This window comes from Elephantulus edwardii, unplaced genomic scaffold, assembly GCF_000299155.1.
Source record: "Elephantulus edwardii isolate Elephantulus edwardi_28Jun2011 unplaced genomic scaffold, EleEdw1.0 scaffold00239, whole genome shotgun sequence".
NCBI lineage: Eukaryota > Metazoa > Chordata > Mammalia > Macroscelidea > Macroscelididae > Elephantulus > Elephantulus edwardii.
Genome location: NW_006399989.1, coordinates 2,348,721 through 2,357,350, shown reverse-complemented (window position 1 = coordinate 2,357,350; position 8,630 = coordinate 2,348,721). Strand labels below are relative to the sequence as shown.

Here is an 8,630-nt window from a genome sequence, read left to right as displayed (position 1 = left end):
TAAGACTCTTGTCTGAGATGGTATTACCAAATGTTTGTTCCCAGTATGTAGGTTTTGTTTTTACCCTGTTGGAAAAAAGGTTTTGATGCACACATGGATTTAATCTTTAGAAGGTTCCATGCATCAATGTTATCCTCTTTAGATAGTGCATTTCTGGTTGTATTTGACAATCTCTTTATATCTTGGACTAGTGCTTCTAAGCTTGATCCCAGTTTGTCTCTTAAGAACCTTATGGTTTTGAGCTTTACTCTCAGGTTTTTTGTGTATTGTGTGAGATGTGGATCCTGTTTCAGCTTTCTTCAGGTGGAAGTCCAGTTTTGCCAGCACCATTTGTTGAAGAGGTTATCATTTCCCCATTTGATAGCTTTGATTTCCTTGTCGAATATCAGTTGACCATAGATAGCTGGGTCTATTTCGGGGTTCTCAATTCTGTTCCATTGGTCTATGTGCCTGTCATTGTACCAATACTATGATGTTTTGGTTACTATTGCTATGTAGTAGATTTTTGAGGTCAAGCAGTGCTATACCTCCAACCTCATTTTTGTTCCTCAGAAGTGTTTTGCTTATTTGGGATCTCTTGCATCTCCAAATAAATTTGGTAATTTCCCTTTCAATCTCCTTGAAAAATGAATTTGGTATCTGGTTTGGGATTGCATTGAACATGTAGATTGTTTTTGGTAGGATTGTCATTTTCACAATATTGAGTCTTCAGTATTTGTCTTTGTGGGACTGAGATAGTTCACTTAGCATAATCCTCTCCAGTCACTCGCAGGTTAGGTAGTAATTTACAAAATGATTGCTCCTGCGTGCTGCATAGTATTTCATTGTGTGAATGTACCACAACCTCTCAATCCATTAATTTGTGGTTGGACTTTTGGGCTCTTTTCATGTTCTTGCAATGGTGAAAAATGCTGCTATGAACATTTGAGGCCCAGTTCTCATTTTCTTGGGGTATATTCCAAACAATGGAATAGCTGGGTCATATGGAATTTCTATGTTCAGCTTTTTGAGGAAGCACCAAACTGCCTTCCAGAATGGTTGTAGCATTGTACAATCCCACCAACAATGTAAAAGAGTTTCTATCTTACCACATCCTCTCCAACATTTATTATTTGTTGTCCTGTTAAACTTTGCCACTGCTACTGGAGTGAGATGGTACCTCACTGTGGCTTTGAATCTTCTTCTACATATTAGGCAGACTTTATATTGTTGGTAAGTGGCATCAAGTCAACTATGACTCATACTGACTTAAGACCAATGGATCTGAATCCTGTTCTATCCTGTACCATCCTCACCATCTCTGATATAATGGATATAATGGAGCCCACTATTACAGTCACTGACCCTTCATCTTTACAACTATGATGTTCTTTCCAAGGACTAGCCCCTTCTAACAATACGCCCAAAATATATTAGACAATCCTTGGCTCCAAGGAGCACCCTCATTGTACCTTTTCCAAGACATATTTGTTTGTCCTTTGAATGTCCGCAGGACATTCAGCACTCTTCTCCAACACCACAACTCAAATGTATTTATTCGTCTTCTGTCATCCTTATTCATTGTCCAACTTTCATTCTGGATAATGGTTTGGATTAGGTGCACCCTAGTCTTCAAACTGATGACATCATTGCTTTTCAGCATTTTGGAGAGATCCCTGACAGCAAGCTTTCCCAATGCAAAAATACATCTTTTTATTTCCTGGGTGCTTGTACCAAGAGTGTTTATTGTGGAGCCAAACAAGAAATAATTAACAATTTCTATCTCTCCTCCAGGGAGCTCTGGTGGCCTATTAGCAAGAAGCTGCACTGAGCCCAAAGGCAGGCAGTTCAAGGCCACCAGCTGCTCTGCAGAAGAAGGATAGGCCATCTCCTCCAGTACAATTAACTGCCTCTGAAAATCCACCGGAGGGTCAGCTATGGGTTGGTTCCAACCTCCAGTACACAACAACAACCAACAACAACATCTCTCCTCCACTATCATGATATTGTCTATTGGACCAGTGGTGAGAACTATTGTTTTATTCATGTTGAGATGTAACCTATATTGATGATTGTAGTCTTTCCCCCTCCTTTTTTTAAATTGGCTTGCACACAATCATTCACATGCATTGTGTTTTATACAATCATTCATATATATTGTATTTTATGTAATTAATTTACTATTAATCTAGGCCTATTATCACCCCACCTCTTAAGTCCTCATGGATTCTTTCCTGTACCTTCACACACACACCTTCTGCCTGCTGACCTCTGCTATCCTAGCGATTTCCCCCCTGCCTGTTTATTGGCCTCCTCTTTTTCCCTTCCCCTTCCTTTTTTGAACATTTATATATATCTTGCTCAGTTATCTTATTATCACAATAGTGACCTTATACAATATTTGTCCTTATGTGACTGAATTATTTCACTCAGCATAATTCTTTCTAGACTCTTCCCTGTAGTATTTTACAAAATTATTGTTGCTTAGTTCTACATAGTATTGCATTGTGTGAATGTACCAAAATTTCCCAATCCATTCATTTGTTAATGGGTATTTGAGCTGTTTCCATTTTCTTGCTATTGTGAAAAACATGACTATAAATATGTTGTTGTTGTTGATGATGATAATGATGATGATGATGATTGCCTTTGAATTGAGCATGACAAATAGCGACCCTATGAACAAAAGGTCTGAGGCCTTTCTATAACTATTGACATTTATCAAAGTTCATAGGTCTGATTTCCATGGGATATATTCCTAGCAGTGTAATAGCTGGGTCAATTAAGATTTCTATGTTCAGCTTTTTGAGGAAATGCTGTGTATAGCAGTCATACCATTTTATAGTCCCATCAACAATACATAAGAGTTCTAATCTCTCCACATTCTCTCCAGTATTTATTGTTTGCTGTTTCATTAAACATTGCTACTGCTGCTTGGGTAAGATGGTATTTCATTGCTGTCCTGTTTTGTGATTTTGAACATTTCTTCATGTGTGTGTTAACCACCAAATGTCCTTCTTTGTGAATAATCTTTTCATGTCTTTTGTCTATATCAAGGTTATGTTGTGGAGACCCTATAGTATTGTATAAACTTTAATTATGAGACCCTTATCTGAAACGTCATTGCCAAATGTTTTCCCCCAGTTCGTGGGCTTTCTTTTCACCCTACTGAAGAGTTTTTTATGCACACAGTGATATGATTTTAAGAATCAATTTTACCCTCTCTTGGTTGTGCATTTTTTGTTCTATTTGCAAGTCTATTTATGCCATAGACTAGAGCTTCTGAATTGATTCCCATTTTGTCTCTTATGATCTTTATAGTTTTGGATTTTACCCTTAGATCTCTGATCCACTTTTTAAAAAAACCAGTAGTTTTCCCATTTAATGGGTTTTCTTTCCTTATTAGATATCAGCTGACTATAAGTAGAGAGGTTGATTTCTGGGTTCTCAATTCCCCTCCATTGATCTATGTGTCTTTTATTGTAATAATACCATGTTGTTTTGATTACTACAGCTGTGTAGTAGGTTGTAAAATCAGGGAGTGAGATATCTCCTGCCTCATTTTTGTTTCTTGGAAAAGCTTTGCTTATTTTGAGTCTCCTTTCCAAATGAAACTGGAAATTGCCTTTTCTATTTCCCTCAGGCCTGATGTTAATTTTGTTTGGGAAGAACATTGTTCTATGTGGTATAGCACTGTTCTGTCAGGTTGCTGTACTGAGATATCTTGGGTTGCTGCAATACTAAACATTGTACCACTGGTGTGTCAAATACCATAATGGTAACCCATGATGGACAGAGTTGGGTAGAGCTCCCAGATTAAGACAGGTTTGGAAGCAGGATTGGCATGCACTTCTTAAACTATAGGCCTTTGGAAAACTCTATTAACATTAGAGAAATGATGATAGTTATAAAACAGGGTTCAGATCTTTTGTTCATAGGGTTGTTATGAGTCATACTCAACTTGACAGCACTCAGTAATAAGAACAACACTGGGATTGGATTGAACCTGTAGATTACTTTTGGAAGACTATCTTTTCCACAATGTTCAGTCTTCCTATCCATAAACAGGGAATATTTTCCCATTTAGTTAAATCTCTTGTTTTCTGTAGCAGTGTTTTGTACATTTACTTATAAAAGTCTTTTGTATCACTAGTTAGATTTATTCTTAAGTATTTAATCTTGTGGTTGTCTATTGTAAATCATGTTGTTTTTTCTAGTTTCCTTATCCATGCTTATTTTGTTACTGTAGAGAGATCCAATTAGGTTTTTTTATGTTAATCTTATAACCTGCCACTCTACTAAATTAGTCTACTAGGTCTAACATTTTTTGGTAGTCTTTGGAGTTTTCTATGTACACTATCACATCATCTGCATAGAGCAACAGTTTTACCACCTCTCTGCCAATTTGGATGCCTGTAATTTTCTTCTTTTGCCTTATTGACTTAGCTGGAACTTCCAATACAATATTGAATAGACATGGTGATAGCAGGCAGTCTTGCCTGATACCAGTTTGCAAGGGAAATGTCTTTAGTCTCTCTGTTGAGAATGATGTTTGGCCCTTGGTTTTGCATATACACTTATCAATGTGTTTAGGAAATTCTCTTCTACTCCTATTTTGCTGGATGCTTTAATTAGGAAGGAGTCTTAGATTTTGTCAAAGGTCTTTTCTGCATCAATTAATGAGATGGTATAGTTCTTGGTTTTTTGTTTTGTTAATGTAATGAATTATATTTAGTTGTTTTAATTATGTTGAACAATCTCTGCATTCCTGTTATTAACCTAACTTGGTTGTGATGAATTACTTGTTCTTTGTTTGCTTGTGGGGTGGGTTGTTTGTTGTTGGTTGTTTTATTTTTTTTTAAAATAAGAGAAGATATTTTACATTCGCTTATTTGTGTATTTGAACCATCCAGTGTTCCCTTGCTATGTTCTGATGACTACCTCCTGGTCCAAGTGTAGGTTTCGCATAAGCATGAACAAGTCTTCTTGGATTCTCATTCTTTTCAGACTTAAACACAGTTTGTTGTGGTCCACACAGTCAAATGCCATTGCATAGTCAATGAAACACAGATAGACAGAATTCCTCTGGTATTCCTGGCTTTTAGTCAAGATCCATCTAACATTAACTACAATATTCCTAGCACCACAGCCTTTTCTAAACCCAGCCTGCACTTCAGGCAGTTCTCTGTTGATGTGCTGTTCCAGTCATTTTTTTACAATCTTCAGCAGAATCTTGCTTGCATATGTTATCATTGATATTGTTCAATAATTTCCACGCTCTGTTGGATCACCTTTCTTTGGAATGGGAACAAATATATAGATCTCTTCCAGTCAGTTGGCCAGGTGGTTGTCCTCTGGATTTCTTGACACAACTTGGTAAACACATCTAGGGCAGCATCTGTTTGTTGAAATATATCAATTGCCCTTCCCCCCTACCCACTCTGCTCCCCCATACCCCTCATCCTGGGAAAATCCCCACTGAGATTAACCCGCCCCCAAGAAGCACGAGCTGCTGGCCATAGGGGGCCAAGCTGCAGCAGTGGACCTGGGCAGTGGGTGGAGACGGTGTTGGCCCCATTATGACCTGCGTGGAGGCTGAAACATTTATTCAGGAGTCCATAAAGACTAGAGAATTCTACTGAGGATGTCTAACAGTAAAACTACACAGGAGACCATGGAAATAATGAAAGAATCGGGGGGGGGACTGGTAGATGAATCTGTAAACAAAAATAAGTTTATATCTAACTCTCAAGTAAAGAAGAAATTTAAAAAGAAGGCGAAGATATCAGTTTGTGCCAGGAAACATAGAGGCGGACATCCAACCATGGTCATGCCAGGAAACGAGCCAAGTCTAATTCCAAGCTGAAGTTAGTGCGCAGTCTTGCAGTGTGTGAGAAATCTGCTGTCCCATTTGCCGATGGACCATTAGAAACACAGGATATAATTCAGTTGTCTATCAGTTGCCCTAAGTTGGCTGTTAGGGACCTCTCCAAAGTACTTAAGAGCAATGGTGTCTCTCTGGAATCTAAGGTGTGCCTGATACAGACCATGGTCTTTGCAATCACTTGTTATGGTCAGAGAGTTAGACAATGATTAGGGAGGATAGAAGGAGAATTGATGCCTTTGAGATGTGGTGCTGGAGAAGAGTATTGAGGGTACCATGGACTGCTAAGAAAACAAACAGGTTCATCCTGGAGAAGGTTAAACTGGGCTGCTCCTTGGAGGCAAGGATTCTGAGGCTTTGTCTGACATACTTTGGACATGTTGCAAGGAGGGACCTGTCCTTAGAGACAGACATCATGCTTGGGAGAGTGGAAGGACAGTGCAGGAGGGGAAGACCCTCTATGAGGTGGATTGATTCCGTGACTGGAGAGAGTGAGATTGGCACAGGACAGAGCAGGGTTTAGGGCTATTGTACATAGGGTCGCTATGAGTTATAAGCGACTCGATGGCACATAACAATAACAACATCAGTTGTCCTTCTGAAAAGGAGGAGGAAAAGTCCAAAAAGATGTCTCTGAAAAGGAAGACAAAGAAAAATATAAGGAAAAGATCACAAGGGAGATGCTGTCCAAAGACTTCAGCCAAGAGTATATGGACTCTACTGGAATAGACCTACATGAATTCCTTGTAAATACACTGGAAAAGAATGCAAGGGACAGAATGATGCTGCTAAAATTAAAACAAGATATTCTGGACTTTATTAATGACAACAAGAAATTCCCTCAGATGACCTCATATCAACGGATGCTATTAGACCAGGTAGCTGCCTATTTTGGGATGGACCATAATGTCAAACAAACTGGAAAAGCTGTCATCATCAACAAAACCAATAACACAAGAATTCATGAACAAAGGTTCTCAGAATATATAAAAGATGAGAATAATACATAATTTCAACAGAGATTCATTCACAAGGGAGATGATGTCAGTATGGATTGAGACAATAACAAGATCAGAGTTCCATTACAGGATGGAAGGAGGAGCAAGTCAAGAGAAGAGAGAGAGGAAGAATATCAAAGGGTCTGAGAGAATATCTGTCTGAGAGACTGGCCAGAATGGATATCTAAATATCAAGGGGAACCGGGCAGCAGACTAGCTTCATCATGGCTTCCACAGGACAGACCCTCTCCACTTTCAATTATTCTACCTCTAGCCATGCACCCCCTACTCAGCAAGTCCTGCAAACCCAGGGCTACATGCAGCCCCTTTATCAGAACCAGGTTTTTCACTATCTCCCTGGACAGTATCCAAACTCCAGCCAGCAATACCAACCTCTCTCTCACTCGGTGGCCTACAGCTCCGAGTGTGGTCAATAGCTGCCTCAGCCATCCCATCTGCCCATGATGCCTAACCAGCAGCAAACAGCTTACCAAGGCATGATTGGGGTTTAGCAACCACAGAATCAGGGCCTTCTCAGCAACAAGAGGAGCAGCAGGGGGCCAGATGCAAAATCTGGTGGTTCAGTACACTTCATTGCCTTCTTATCAAGAGCCAGTGGGTAATAACTTGCAAAATGTGGTCCAGCCACCTTCCCTGAAACCCATGGTTGTCTCCATGAGCCATTCTGTGCAAGGGGGCCTGTCTGCAGTGGGCGTGCCAGTATACTACAGTATGATCCCACCAGCTCAGAAGAACAGTTCGAGCCTTTCTGTGGTGTTTCTGCAACCTCTTGGTTCTGAGCAATACCCCTCTCCCTGAAGTCAATCACAGAAGCCACAGCAGTACTCAGGAGTGTCACCTTCTGTACCAGTTGTGGTGGTCATGCAGTTGAATGTCCCTAATGGACCCCAGGCCCCCCAGAATCCATCTATGGTCCAGTGGAGTCACTGTAAATATTACAGTGTGGACCAGTAGGGGCAGAAGCCTGGAGTCCTGTACAATCCTGAGGGTAGTCCCCAGGCCAACACACAGATAAGCAGCCCTGTCCCATCTCCTACCCAGTCCCCAGCACCCTCTCCTGTCACCAGCCTCAGCAACGTCTGCATAGGACTTAAGTCCCCTGCCCGTCCTCAAACAGTTCCCCCAGCCTGGGGGTACAACACAAGGTGATGGGCACTACACCCTGTTAGGCCAGCCATTACAGTACAATCTATCCATCTGCCCTTCTTTGCTCTATGGCCAGTTGACTCACACAGTGCACTAGGGTCAGAGTGGACTGAAGCGTGGAAACTGGGACAAAATATACAAACACTCAAATCTGCCTCTACTGATCTGGGGACAGCAGATGTTGTCTTGAGGTGGGTGCTGGAGGTGACAGATCTCCCAGAAGGCATCACCCGTACTGAGGTGGACAAACTCTTCACTCAACTCGCCATGTCTGGTGCCAAGATCCAGTGGCTCAAGGATGCTGAGGGGTTGCCTGGCTGCCTTTTACAGCATGGTGACTGTATTCCTCAGCCCCTCTGGCTGCCAAAAATGCTTCATTTTGCTTCAACAACTCTGTGAGTCACTTCAAACTTCAAGTGGCAAAAGAGAACCTGAGGATCTTGGAGTGAGCCTGCTCTCAATGAGCAGAGGAGGGGATGGGACTGGCACAGAGGTAGAGGCAGGGTAGATGAGGTCGTGGGACCCAGACAGCCCTTGGACAGAGACAAAAAGTAGGAGACAGACGCTGAACTGGAATCTCTGCCAGTCAAGTCAAGGATGAA

At 41.0% G+C, this 8,630-nt stretch overlaps 1 pseudogene; it reads left to right on the top strand.

The window, feature by feature from the left end:
• Window positions 1–5,623: 5,623 nt before the first annotated feature.
• On the top strand, window positions 5,624–8,427 carry LOC102845794 (annotated as a pseudogene).
• The last annotated feature ends 203 nt before the right edge of the window (window positions 8,428–8,630 follow it).